General features: G+C 35.9%; 1 long non-coding RNA gene across 1 annotated transcript; it reads right to left on the bottom strand.

Moving 5' to 3' along the window:
- Positions 1–605: 605 nt before the first annotated feature.
- Positions 606–10793, bottom strand: LOC110448714. Its single transcript, XR_002462762.1, has 3 exons — positions 10595–10793; positions 1728–1881; positions 606–741 (listed from the first exon to the last, which is right to left on the bottom strand). It is a non-coding gene; the product is annotated as an uncharacterized LOC110448714 (long non-coding RNA).
- Positions 10794–15390: the final 4597 nt, after the last annotated feature.

Genomic DNA, 15390 nt, shown 5'->3' with positions numbered 1-15390 from the left:
TAAACAAACAAAAAGTTATGTTGATCGAATGTAAAAGACAACCCAAGATATGTAAAAAAAATCTTCTTTTTATTTTGCACTTTTAAAGCAATTGGTTGCAAACAAAAGTGCATGTGTGTGAAAATGTGATAACCATAAACTGGGGGGGGGGGGGCAGTATTATCGTGTTAGGAGAAGAATTTCCATTCAGAACGGGACTAAATTTTAAACTGGAAGCTAAGATAAAGTGTATGATCGCGAGTATTAGTTATGCAATGATTTGTGCTGTTAGTGCCGAATTGCCATTGGACAAACTGAAGGTGAATTGCAACAAAGTATGACGAAAAATGACCCTCGTAGAATTTATCTGTAAAGAAGAATCCATGTGTAATCCCTATATATCAAGGTATATATGGAATTGTACAAAGAGAGTAAAGAATCGATGTCAACCAATATATCAAAACCTGGCTTGTGTTATTCTGACAGAACAGGTCGTTACATAACTAAATAAAGAAATGTGTGTGACGGAATGTTTGATACTCCTAGTCACATGCACTGTCATTATACTGACTTTATCAAGTAAGATAGTACATTAATTTTCTCATATGGACTAAAGCAAGCATGAAAACGTTTCAAATCATTTATTTACCACTCAAATAGTTCACAATAAAACAATGAAGAAGAGTCCCATCGGTTATAAAATATCCGGTCTTTCTGGCTGCCTGTCAGTTAAGGCCACTAGTCGGATCTGCTCCAGGCGGTCTACAACATAATACGTATTATATATACAGCTACATGTGTGTTCAGCTTAGTAATATTTCAATTTCTTCTCAAGTTTGACTCAATGCGACTACCAATCGTTACCTGTTTCATTTACAGATAAAATTGACCAGATTAATTAACATGAAAAGATATTTTTAGATTTTGCGAAGGGATATAACTATTTTAGCAGTTCATTAAATTTGTTTCAAGACCAACTCAATACATCACCCCATGAAATCGACCAAAGCAAGATTCAGTCCATTAAAAAAATATATATACAAATTTATTATTTCAAAGCTGTTACAAGTATAAAGAGATCGATATACTGCTATACTTCGTTGTTGCCAATTCAATATATCAATATTAAATTGGAAACATTGATTATTCATTATACTCATGAATATCTTTATTTGTTTATGCCTTCTGCCTAATTGGTCGATGACTAGTATGTTTGTTTTGTTTTTGCATTCTCAGCTTCTTCATAATTGAACATTCAAACAATCATCTAAATTTCAAAATTAAAACGAGCATGTCATTATTCATCCTTATTCTGAAGATATCGTTAGACACTGTTGCAGTATTTGTTGAAGTACTGCCTTAATGACAATACTAGTAGTAAGTGGCATGACCGCCCTTAACTTAATCTCACTATATAGATATAGCACATGTTTATAATCCTTATAATTTTATCTGCTATACACAGTCCCTATGGAAATCCACTTTTATTGATGGACTCTTTTTTCTTAGAAATTATTACGCCGCTGTATCAGCCAATCAAAAGCGACGTTACAAACGGCGACTACAAACGGCGACGTTATTTATTTTACGTAATGGGCTGATAAAATAATTTTTTAAGCCAATGTAAATGCTTTTTACAAGCAATATTAAATCATTGCCTATTCCAAATCATCCAAGAGAGCACCTAGTCCTACGTCTATGGGCCGATCATTTAACACAAGGCTGTAACTGACATTGTCTAACCCTACCTTAGCTGTCATCCGATATGGCAGCACCGATCCTGATGCTCTGATCCCGCGCTGCCATGACCGGCCACATGAGTCCAGAACCACAAAACAAAATATAAACGAATGCGATTGAAACTTTGTTGACCTTTTCCTTTCCAGTCAGGAAGGGCACCGTCTGAAATGGAAACAGGAAACACTTAACACGACGTACTGGAAACAGGAAACACTTAACACGACGTACTGGAAACAGGAAACACTTAACACGACGTACTGGAAACAGAAAACACTTAACACGACGTACTGGAAACAGGAAACACTTAACACGACGTACAGAAAAGAATATAGCGTTTCTATAGATACTGAGGAAGGACAGATGTCATTGGCAATTTACAGAAGCTTCGATGGAAAACATGTCTCTGTTATGATATTTCGGTATTTGTAAGTATTAATTGTCATGCTTTTCTTGTCATTCATAACAAGAGGCACAAAGGAATAATATCACTTACCTGACTGAAATGGTGTTGACTAAATATACGTTATAATATCACTTACCTGAATGTGATGGTGTTGACTAAATATACGTTATAATATCACTTACCTGACTGTAATGGTGTTGACTAAATCTTCGTCAAAGACGAAGTCGTTTGAAGTTTTCAACACATTTTATTCAAGTAACACTGAATGTGGTTCAAAGTCATTCATTTAAAAATAAATATTCATAGTATAAACCTTAATCTTGGAATACTACACGACATGACTCTATCATCAATGACGGTAATATCATTAATAGTGCAGAGTATTAGTTTAGACTTCTGTAGGGGGCCCGACCATTGCGGTGTGGCCAGGTACACAGATACAAGGAGATCTTGTCTGGAGACACATTTTCAAGTTAAAATGAGATAATGCTTTAATATCAGCGCACGAAGAGAACCACACATTAACAGTATACCCTACTTATTTTCAAACAATAATGGATTAAAAAAAAGACATATTCTTATGCATATTTTTCATGACGCACAGAAAAAAGGAAAGGGTTAGGTAAGGTAGATTGCAGTGTACAAAGATTGATATATAAATAGGGGGTTGTCTCCCCTTGGCCGATGCCAGTATTCTTTAAAGTTATGTTATGTGAAGATGTAGGGAAAGGGGATAAACATAAAACTTTCAAAGACAATGGATAAAGGTTCTGTCTTACATCGCGATTTCGTTTTAGGCCGATACTTGTTATTTGCATCATGTACATCTGTTCTGTATCCATACCAGCAAATTATCGATATTTCAAATGTTGCTGGTGTATCGTGATCAATAGGAAAGTTTGCTTCACCTTGTGGCATGTCCGCAGTATTGAGATACCACTACTTTGCTGTAGTTTTTGTAGTTCAACGGATGTTTGTGTGTGCTTTTGTATACTTAAGTAGCAAACTTTCCTCGCGTCTAATTTTGAGAGATGATCATTTTGAACGAGATAGTAAATCTCCATATGTATTTTTGTCGTCATATTTGAATCTTAGATCATCCCTCTATTCCCCCAATTTTAGTCCATCCGAATTTCAAAACATTAGAGTTAAGTTGGTTAACGCTATTTCTCAGAAAGTGGAAGGAATTTTTCAAATTTCATACGTAGGTTCCACGAAGTCCGTCCTAATGAAAACGGATACCAAACACCAAACAGCCAACTTGGATTTTAACAGTTCAATATTGTAGTCACTATTTCTCGAGATGCACAGTGCAAAATCTTTCTCAAATAAAAGTTTCACTTGTTACACATGAAGTACTATGCTAATAAGTAGGCAAAATGATAATCTCGCTTTGGCAATGTCATACACAGTAGTATGAAGCTTTGATTAAAAGTTACCACAGGGTGCATTTACTGTTTACATGACTCAATCCAAGTGATAAAAGTTAAGAAGAGAAAAGATATCAAATCGTCCGTAGAATAAATTTGTGCTGTACGTTTTTTTTGACATCTTTGGTCATTTAAGGACGAGCCAGGTTTTGGTGGTGGAGGAGGAAAACAGGAGTACTCGAAGAAAATCCAACGAAGATTGTTTTATGGTGGGCTCCAAGATCTCTTTAGGATCGCCTGTTAATGTTATTTTTCCATAATGTTTTAAGTAAAAGAACAGAAATTGAAGTTTGGAAGAAGATAGTTTAAGTGTCCTAGTTTATTTAGAAATGGAAGTTCGAAAGAATGATAGAATGAAATATCATCAGGTATCCTTGTCTTTACATGTGTCTGCCTGCTCGCTTCAGTAGTTTTAATGCTTGGATGCCTTTTTGCATATTGTCGCAATATTCAACGTACATATCGAGTAAGAGTTCTATTGTGACGCCTAATGACCTCTCTTCTGGTTCGCCGTTGATCGAATTGTTCTTTATCAAATATAATATTTTGTTGTTGTGTCTGTTTGTTTATTGTCATCGCTTGAAAATGGTCTGGGTTTGCCTGGGTTTGCCTGGATTCGGTTGTCAGTGAACCTTATATCACTCTCTATCTGTTGTGAGGTTTTGACTATGTCTATTGTGTTTTGTTGAGTGTATTTTCGTTTACGCAGTGGTAACGATTTATCTGTTTTCTGAAGTGAAAATTGTCGTTTAAAAAATCCTTCAATTGTTAGTTTGGGCCACTCGGTTGTCATTGTACAGATTCATGAACTGAAAGGTGTCGGATTCCTATCTATGCTGAGATATGAAGAGTTTATAAGGGAAGTGACTGTTTGTGACAAGCTGAGATATGAAGAGTTTATGAGGGAAGTGACTGTTTGTGACAAGCTGAGATATGAAGAGTGTATGAGGGAAGTGACTGTTTGTGACAAGCTGATATATGACGTGTTTATGAGGGAAATGACTGTTTGTGACAAGCTGATATATGAATAGTGTATGAGGGAAGTGACCTTTTGTGACAAGCTGATATATGAGGAGTCTATGAGGGAAGTGACTGTTAAGCTGAGATATGAAGAGTTTATGAGGGAAGTGACTGTTTGTGACAAGCTGATATATGAAGAGTTTATGAGGGAAATGACTGTTTGTGACAAGCTGAGATATGAAGAGTCTATGAGGGAAGTGACTGTTTGTGACAAGCGGAGATATGACGAGTTTATGAGGGAAATGACTGTTTGTTACAAGCTGAGATAGCAGCCGTAAATAAGGGGATTTCAGGTTTGATTTTGTTGAACTGATGAATTAATCGTCCTCAGCTGTAAATTTCAAAGTGGTGTTTTGTTGTTTGCTGTATTTTGTTAATTGATAGGGTGATTATGGTGTTATTCCCTTTGTCTCTATTTACATGGTGTTATTCCCTTTGTCTCTATTTACATGTTGTTATTCCCTTTGTCTCTGTTTACATGGTGCTATTCCCTTTGTCTCTATTTACATGGTGTTATTCCCTTTGTCTCTATTTACATGGTGTCATTCCCTCTGTCTCTATTTACATGGTGTTATTCCCTCTGTCTCTATTTACATGGTGTTATTCCCTTTGTCTCTATTTACATGGTGTTATTCCCTTTGTCTCTATTTACATGGTGTTATTCCCTTTGTCTCTATTTACATGGTGTTATTCCCTTTGTCTCTATTTACATGGTGTTATTCCCTTTGTCTCTATTTACATGGTGTTATTCCCTTTGTCTCTATTTACATGGTGTTATTCCCTTTGTCTCTATTTACATGGTGTTATTCCCTTTGTCTCTATTTACATGGTGTTATTCCCTTTGTCTCTATTTACATGGTGTTATTCCCTTTGTCTCTATTTACATGGTGTTATTCCCTTTGTCTCTATTTACATGGTGTTATTCCCTTTGTCTCTATTTACATGGTGTTATTCCCTTTGTCTCTATTTACATGGTGTTATTCCCTTTGTCTCTATTTACATGGTGTTATTCCCTTTGTCTCTATTTACATGGTGTTATTCCCTTTGTCTCTATTTACATGGTGTTATTCCCTTTGTCTCTATTTACATGGTGTTATTCCCTTTGTCTCTATTTACATGGTGTTATTCCCTTTGTCTCTATTTACATGGTGTTATTCCCTTTGTCTCTATTTACATGGTGTTATTCCCTTTGTCTCTATTTACATGGTGTTATTCCCTTTGTCTCTATTTACATGGTGTTATTCCCTTTGTCTCTATTTACATGGTGTTATTCCCTTTGTCTCTATTTACATGGTGTTATTCCCTTTGTCTCTATTTACATGGTGTTATTCCCTTTGTCTCTATTTACATGGTGTTATTCCCTTTGTCTCTATTTACATGGTGTTATTCCCTTTGTCTCTATTTACATGGTGTTATTCCCTTTGTCTCTATTTACATGGTGTTATTCCCTTTGTCTCTATTTACATGGTGTTATTCCCTTTGTCTCTATTTACATGGTGTTATTCCCTTTGTCTCTATTTACATGGTGTTATTCCCTTTGTCTCTATTTACATGGTGTTATTCCCTTTGTCTCTATTTACATGGTGTTATTCCCTTTGTCTCTATTTACATGGTGTTATTCCCTTTGTCTCTATTTACATGGTGTTATTCCCTTTGTCTCTATTTACATGGTGTTATTCCCTTTGTCTCTATTTACATGGTGTTATTCCCTTTGTCTCTATTTACATGGTGTTATTCCCTTTGTCTCTATTTACATGGTGTTATTCCCTTTGTCTCTATTTACATGGTGTTATTCCCTTTGTCTCTATTTACATGGTGTTATTCCCTTTGTCTCTATTTACATGGTGTTATTCCCTTTGTCTCTATTTACATGGTGTTATTCCCTTTGTCTCTATTTACATGGTGTTATTCCCTTTGTCTCTATTTACATGGTGTTATTCCCTTTGTCTCTATTTACATGGTGTTATTCCCTTTGTCTCTATTTACATGGTGTTATTCCCTTTGTCTCTATTTACATGGTGTTATTCCCTTTGTCTCTATTTACATGGTGTTATTCCCTTTGTCTCTATTTACATGGTGTTATTCCCTTTGTCTCTATTTACATGGTGTTATTCCCTTTGTCTCTATTTACATGGTGTTATTCCCTTTGTCTCTATTTACATGGTGTTATTCCCTTTGTCTCTATTTACATGGTGTTATTCCCTTTGTCTCTATTTACATGGTGTTATTCCCTTTGTCTCTATTTACATGGTGTTATTCCCTTTGTCTCTATTTACATGGTGTTATTCCCTTTGTCTCTATTTACATGGTGTTATTCCCTTTGTCTCTATTTACATGGTGTTATTCCCTTTGTCTCTATTTACATGGTGTTATTCCCTTTGTCTCTATTTACATGGTGTTATTCCCTTTGTCTCTATTTACATGGTGTTATTCCCTTTGTCTCTATTTACATGGTGTTATTCCCTTTGTCTCTATTTACATGGTGTTATTCCCTTTGTCTCTATTTACATGGTGTTATTCCCTTTGTCTCTATTTACATGGTGTTATTCCCTTTGTCTCTATTTACATGGTGTTATTCCCTTTGTCTCTATTTACATGGTGTTATTCCCTTTGTCTCTATTTACATGGTGTTATTCCCTTTGTCTCTATTTACATGGTGTTATTCCCTTTGTCTCTATTTACATGGTGTTATTCCCTTTGTCTCTATTTACATGGTGTTATTCCCTTTGTCTCTATTTACATGGTGTTATTCCCTTTGTCTCTATTTACATGGTGTTATTCCCTTTGTCTCTATTTACATGGTGTTATTCCCTTTGTCTCTATTTACATGGTGTTATTCCCTTTGTCTCTATTTACATGGTGTTATTCCCTTTGTCTCTATTTACATGGTGTTATTCCCTTTGTCTCTATTTACATGGTGTTATTCCCTTTGTCTCTATTTACATGGTGTTATTCCCTTTGTCTCTATTTACATGGTGTTATTCCCTTTGTCTCTATTTACATGGTGTTATTCCCTTTGTCTCTATTTACATGGTGTTATTCCCTTTGTCTCTATTTACATGGTGTTATTCCCTTTGTCTCTATTTACATGGTGTTATTCCCTTTGTCTCTATTTACATGGTGTTATTCCCTTTGTCTCTATTTACATGGTGTTATTCCCTTTGTCTCTATTTACATGGTGTTATTCCCTTTGTCTCTATTTACATGGTGTTATTCCCTTTGTCTCTATTTACATGGTGTTATTCCCTTTGTCTCTATTTACATGGTGTTATTCCCTTTGTCTCTATTTACATGGTGTTATTCCCTTTGTCTCTATTTACATGGTGTTATTCCCTTTGTCTCTATTTACATGGTGTTATTCCCTTTGTCTCTATTTACATGGTGTTATTCCCTTTGTCTCTATTTACATGGTGTTATTCCCTTTGTCTCTATTTACATGGTGTTATTCCCTTTGTCTCTATTTACATGGTGTTATTCCCTTTGTCTCTATTTACATGGTGTTATTCCCTTTGTCTCTATTTACATGGTGTTATTCCCTTTGTCTCTATTTACATGGTGTTATTCCCTTTGTCTCTATTTACATGGTGTTATTCCCTTTGTCTCTATTTACATGGTGTTATTCCCTTTGTCTCTATTTACATGGTGTTATTCCCTTTGTCTCTATTTACATGGTGTTATTCCCTTTGTCTCTATTTACATGGTGTTATTCCCTTTGTCTCTATTTACATGGTGTTATTCCCTTTGTCTCTATTTACATGGTGTTATTCCCTTTGTCTCTATTTACATGGTGTTATTCCCTTTGTCTCTATTTACATGGTGTTATTCCCTTTGTCTCTATTTACATGGTGTTATTCCCTTTGTCTCTATTTACATGGTGTTATTCCCTTTGTCTCTATTTACATGGTGTTATTCCCTTTGTCTCTATTTACATGGTGTTATTCCCTTTGTCTCTATTTACATGGTGTTATTCCCTTTGTCTCTATTTACATGGTGTTATTCCCTTTGTCTCTATTTACATGGTGTTATTCCCTTTGTCTCTATTTACATGGTGTTATTCCCTTTGTCTCTATTTACATGGTGTTATTCCCTTTGTCTCTATTTACATGGTGTTATTCCCTCTGTCTCTATTTACATGGTGTTATTCCCTTTGTCTCTATTTACATGGTGTTATTCCCTCTGTCTCTATTTACATGGTGTTATTCCCTTTGTCTCTATTTACATGGTGTTATTCCCTCTGTCTCTATTTACATGGTGTTATTCCCTTTGTCTCTATTTACATGGTGTTATTCCCTCTGTCTCTATTTACATGGTGTTATTCCCTTTGTCTCTATTTACATGGTGTTATTCCCTCTGTCTCTATTTACATGGTGTTATTCCCTTTGTCTCTATTTACATGGTGTTATTCCCTCTGTCTCTATTTACATGGTGTTATTCCCTTTGTCTCTATTTACATGGTGTTATTCCCTCTGTCTCTATTTACATGGTGTTATTCCCTTTGTCTCTATTTACATGGTGTTATTCCCTCTGTCTCTATTTACATGGTGTTATTCCCTTTGTCTCTATTTACATGGTGTTATTCCCTCTGTCTCTATTTACATGGTGTTATTCCCTTTGTCTCTATTTACATGGTGTTATTCCCTCTGTCTCTATTTACATGGTGTTATTCCCTTTGTCTCTATTTACATGGTGTTATTCCCTCTGTCTCTATTTACATACATTGTTTTTGTTCCCGATTTGAAAATCAGCATGATACACCTGCATGCTACCGGACTTTCTGAATAGCTAAGATATATGATACTTAAGACGCTCCTTCTCAATAATTTCTGTAAGGAAAAATTCTAATAGAAGGCCTTCACAAAATTGACTGTTTTTATGTTGTTATTAGCTTGAGATCCTGATAGCAAACCATGGTAGTAAGGTATAATTTACTTTAGTAAGCATGAATACAACAAATCTTTAATGGCAAATAATTTTACTTTTCAGTATAATTTCTCTGCAATCCGTCCCTTCACTAAAGACGCAATATTGATTTTCATACCTTTTAACAATAAACACATATGATATATGCACAAGGCTCAGAGCTATGTACGCACTGAAAAAGTCGGTTATCGCTAATCTCAAATCCATGCAAGACCGGGTAAACACAACCCATTTATACATAGCTACCTAAAACATGTAATAACCTCGATAAAGGAGCTGTCTACAAACAAATGCTGTAATCTAAAACACTATTCCGTCTAGGTTCTATTTATAAATGTCTACAAAAGACACCGTAAGATATACATATGTGCACATTAATTGTGTGTACCTGTACTGATAGGACATAAGGTTACAGAATAAATATAACACTTAACTTTAACCTGAGAGAGCAACATTAATTCATTTTAAAGTCGACACAAATTCCATTGTGTACATTTTTTATGATAAATTTGCATAGAATTAACAAAGGGAAGTGTTGCTCAAGGATCATTTGTGTATCCATGAAATCACAACAACTGTGTCAATTCTAGTAACGTTTTACAGGCCTAGCCTACACGAACATACCCATAAGCTCTTTCCGGGGTTTGTGTGTCGAGTGATAAGCATAATTAAAGCATTTTTCTTCCATTTCTAAATTTGGTATGACCACCGATGGAAATGATTGATTCAGATATGATTAAACTCCTGATTATGACATGATAAACAAGTCCAGTAAAACGCCAGTAAATGAGCATAGATTGCTGTGCACTTTCTAGTCCTTCCATAAATCGGTTGATGACTGCACGTGACTTGTGTGTTTATTAGGTTTTCAGTGGTAAACGTGCACCAATAAAATGTACCACTATCTGATGACAACACAGTTAAATCATAGAAAGTCTGCCTAAAAATCTAGTATACACAGAAATTGATTTAAGAGCTTTTTTTCAAACCAAAAGGGTCAAGCGAGATTTGTGCCAACCTTCGAAGGTCATTGCGAGTTATCTAGAAGGTTGCATAGGTTGGTCGCCATGGCCTAGCAATGGGGTTAGGGTTATCAACTTACGTCGTTAGGAATCCCCGGGGGGTGGCAGCGGAGGGCCGTTCCTGTAGTGAAAGTCCGGCGAGGGACAACTGTGTTGCAGAAAGTCCAGCATACCCTTCTCATTGCCGCCATGTTAATAATGATAAGAATCTCAGTATGGCTGACAGGAAACTAGCACGTACGCCAAGCCGAGTGTCGTAATACTTCTATCGACTGTATTAACCTGATATAATAACAATGTGCTGGATGGGGACTGGACGTCCACGCTGATTATCCAAAAATATTAACTGATTAAGGAAGTATATTTGTCTGTTTTCGTCTGTGATCTTGTCGGTAAATCTTTCAGATGTCACAGCAAGAAAACAGACGCCTCCACTGTTTTCAAAGTACACTTTCACATGACAGTGAAATTAAATGAACGACGTAAAAACTCAAGTTTAAAAATTATCATGATTGCTTTTAATAATCTTTGACATTTTTTTTTATAAAAGGTAGAAGATAAAGGATTCTGATTTAATTCCTATTTCCTTTTTTTTGAAGGATAACTGCCAGCTCAAATTATATCTGATGGCCAACAACCTACTGGCTGCCAACAACGAGGTTGAGTATATATGTACCCATCGCTTTTGAAAAACAAAGTTAAAACATCTATTACCAGAATTTATAGGTACAATCACCTGCTGTGGATTCCATAACCCCCAGGGTTTGCAGTAATTAAGATATTCCCAATAATCTCTTTTGAGTAGTGGCACGGTTCGTGATACACAAATATCATTCGTAAGTTATTAACAAGAACAGTTATCCTCTAATTAATATTATTAAGGGATTTTACACACCTCGCCAACTGTTTCAAAAATAGTAAAGACCTATATGGATTTCCACCTTTTTGACACCTAGCCACAACAATGAGTCTAGAAGGTAAAGCACTTGTATGATGTAGTGTCAGTCATTTTTGACTGATATTGTAAAGGTGCAATCACGTTTTGATGTCTTAAATTCATTTTATAAAGAAATAATAAAATAACAAGAAAATCAGATGCATATTTTAATAAGAGCATGCATTCCTTTCGTTAGTTCGAATTATTCTGACGTTTTATCGACTGTATGAAAAAGCCAAGTTCATCAATGTATATTTAATTTACCAGTGATATTAATAATATTGTACAGTGAGGTAAACATACTAAATTAACATACTCATAAACCTGTAAAGATCAATTTTACTAGTATTTCATAGCCTGATAGACCGATTTTGTCTAGTTTTCTATTGAAGAACTATGGCGTATTAGGTAGGTTTAGTACTACCAACAACGGTGTTTATTGTTTGCTTTCTTGAAACACAATGGAACCATAAACCACGCCAATGAATCATACTTGATTTAATAATAATAATGATGATAATAATAATAATAATAATAATATACAACATTTGATATCGCTATCTAAGCCNGATAATAATAATAATAATGATAATAATAATAATAATAATGATGATAATAATAATAATAATAATAATGATAATAATGATGATAATAATAATAATAATAATGATAATAATAATGATGATAATAATAATAATAATAATAATAATAATAATAATGATAATAATGATGATAATAATAATAATAATAATAATGATAATAATGATGATAATAATAATAATAATGATGATAATAATAATGATGATAATAATAATAATAATAATGATAATAATAATAATGATAATAATGATGATAATAATAATAATAATAATAATATACAACATTTGATATCGCTATCTAAGCCACTCTAAAGCGCTTTCCAGTACATAGATATACAATTAATACAATTAGCATACAATTTTAGAGGAATTCGCAGGAGCTATCTTATCAGGCCTTTACTGCTAGGCCTATGTTACCTGGCTAGAATCTCCCTATGTGTGTATGTCTGCGTGTGTGCGCTGGAGATGTATTGTGTTCTGTTTGTAGTGGGACCGTGCTTCCAACGGCATCTTTTATAGTGCAACCTCACTACATCAGAGATACCGCAACATCCACCCAGACCAATTTACACTCCACCTAGGTTGTTGGAGTTGTGTGTGCAGAAAAAAACCACTTTCTCTGATATACCATGCGTGCGACGACTTCGAGGATCGAACTCCTGCCGCCTGCATGGAAGGTCGATGTGTAAACCACTCGACCAATTTAGAGATAAAAGGATACAGGGTTACAGTATAATACGTAAGTAGACGTACAAGAAGCATATCCAACTCGCAGGTCTTTGACTGAGAGTCTGTGACGTTGTTGTGTTTTTCTTTATGTGTTTGACTGGGAGCCTGTAACGTTGTTGTGTTTTTCTTCCTGTGTTTGACTGAAAATCTGTAACGATAATGTGTTCATATTCCCGTGTTTGACTCGGTACTGTGACGTTGCTATGTTTGAATTAGAGTATGTGACGATGTTGTGTTCCTTGACCTGGGTTTGAGTTAGAGTGTGTGACGATGTTGTGTTCCTTGTCTTGGGTTTGAGTGAGAGTATGTAACGATGATGTGCTCTTTGACTTGCCAAATTTTTAAATAGGATCTTATGTCTTTATATTTCATAATTTTTGGGACAAATACAAAATGCACCTTCTATATTCTTTGACAAAAATGAGTCAAATTGAGATAGTTGAATTCTACTGATTTAAAACAAAACATAAATATTACTACTTTAGAAAACATTCACCTTGTTAGTTTAAGTTTAGACGCTTACATTGATACATGTTACTTTAACGTTACGACGGAAACGTTTAATGGAATAAATAAATAATAAACAAGAGGCCCAGAGGGCCTGTATCGCTCACCTGGATATCTAAGCAATTATGGCAAAATATTCTCCAAATGAGATCGAAGGGAATATGTAGCATACCTGTATTAGATTTATCATACCCAGCAGTTTTATGTATGGTTATGAGGTGGGGATCTCAACTGCTTCCAAGCTGTGACTCAGAAACTAGGTCCCTAGGGTTGTGACCAGACCCCAGGATCAATTTTAATATCATGACTGCATTTGTCTCGTTTTGCCCATAATTTGTATTTATAGTTTTGGGGTGTGGATCTCAACCGTTTCTAAGTTATGACCCAGGGGTTAAGTCTGCAAGGGTGAGGCAGACCCTGGGGTCAATTCTAATATCACGACTGCATTCGTCTCTTTATGCCCAACAATTGTATATATAGTTTTGGGGTGGGGATCAAAATCATTTCAAAGTTATGACCCAGGGATTAAGTCTCCAAGGTGGGGCAGACCCCAAGGCCATCCTGGAAGCATATGTCCATTCACATCTTTATACTCAGCCCCACCAGTTGTACAATTTTGAAACCCTGCCTCCCATGAATGCTTTTGATCAATTATGATTGATATCCAGCGCACAGTTCTACAGAAGAAGTCGTTTGTAGAAATATAGCCAAATTGCCCCCTTTTGGCCCCGCCCCTCAGTCCCCTAGGGGGGTCAGCCCCACCATTTGTACAATTTTGAATCCCCACCACCTAGGGATGCTTCCAGTCCAATATGGTTGATATCCATCTCATAGTAGTTCCATAGAAGAAGTCGCTTAAAGCAATATAGCCAAATAACTCTTTTTGGCCCCTGCCCCTCAGCCCCACCAGTGTACAATTTTGAATCCCTGCCTCCCATGAATGCTTTTGGTCAAAAATGATTGATTTCCAGTGCATAGTTCTACAGAAGAAGTTGTTTGTAGCAATAGAGCCAAATTGCCCCCTTTTGGTCCCGCCCCTCAGACCCCTGGGGGGTCAGTCACACGATTTGTACAATTTTAAATCCCCACCACCTAGGGATGCTGCCAGTCAAATATTGTTGATATCCATCGCTTAGTTCCAGAGAAGAAGTCGCTTAAAACAATATAGCCTAATTGCCCCCTTTTTGGCCCGCCCCTCAGCCCCCTGGGGGGTAAGCCCAATTATTTGTATAAATTTGAATCCGCACCATCTAGGAATGCTTCCATTCAAATTTAGTTAAATTCCAATTAGTGGTTAAGAAGAAGAAGTCGTTTAAAGCAATTGTTGACGTACTGACGACGCACGACGGACGCACGACGGACGGACGACGGACGCCACGGTATGGTATAAGCTCACCTTGGCCCTTCGGACCAGGTGAGCTATATATAAAATAAATAGTAATTTTATTACACAGAGTTGCAATCGCAACGCTTCATATTATAATTATTGCAATAAGCGTTTTCACTAGATTAAATGTGGTAAAGCATTTGTATTAAACAGCCAGTTTGTCAGTATCAAGTGCATAGGACGAGAATTATATATACAGCATCGGTATGTAATGAGCATCTGCCCTACTTTTACAGCGTAGTTTTGCCTGCCGTGACGGTCAGTCTTGTAAGCAGAACATCTGTTATGCAATAGGCCTCACATGTTTACACACAAGCATGCAGCTGTACAAGTTTACATACAGATCCCAAGCATAGTCGAATTTCAGTGCATCACTCGAGCATTTCGAGCTACGGAGATTAAACATTATTTCATCTGACTTGCAAGACACTCTACAAAATGGCTGTAATGTATGAGCGTCATGCTAAAGTAATCAGTGTCTTGCTTCCGTGTCAGGCTTTTGCTTTGTATACATATCCGTGACAGTATCTATTTATGTACGCCAATGACAGTCGGTACACTATCATTTTTCCGTATTTTCACGGACTAATAACCACCAAGAGACCGACTTAAGGATACCAGTGCCACTACCGAAAATTGTAGATATGAATTTGTAACCTATTTCACATGCATGATCAGCGTTAATTAATCATTTCTGAAAGGAAATTTAAAACATTC

Source organism: Mizuhopecten yessoensis, unplaced genomic scaffold, assembly GCF_002113885.1.
Source record: "Mizuhopecten yessoensis strain PY_sf001 unplaced genomic scaffold, ASM211388v2 scaffold4179, whole genome shotgun sequence".
Taxonomy (NCBI): domain Eukaryota; kingdom Metazoa; phylum Mollusca; class Bivalvia; order Pectinida; family Pectinidae; genus Mizuhopecten; species Mizuhopecten yessoensis.
The sequence above is the reverse complement of the archived record's forward strand: the minus strand, read 5'-3'. Positions and strand labels throughout refer to the sequence as shown.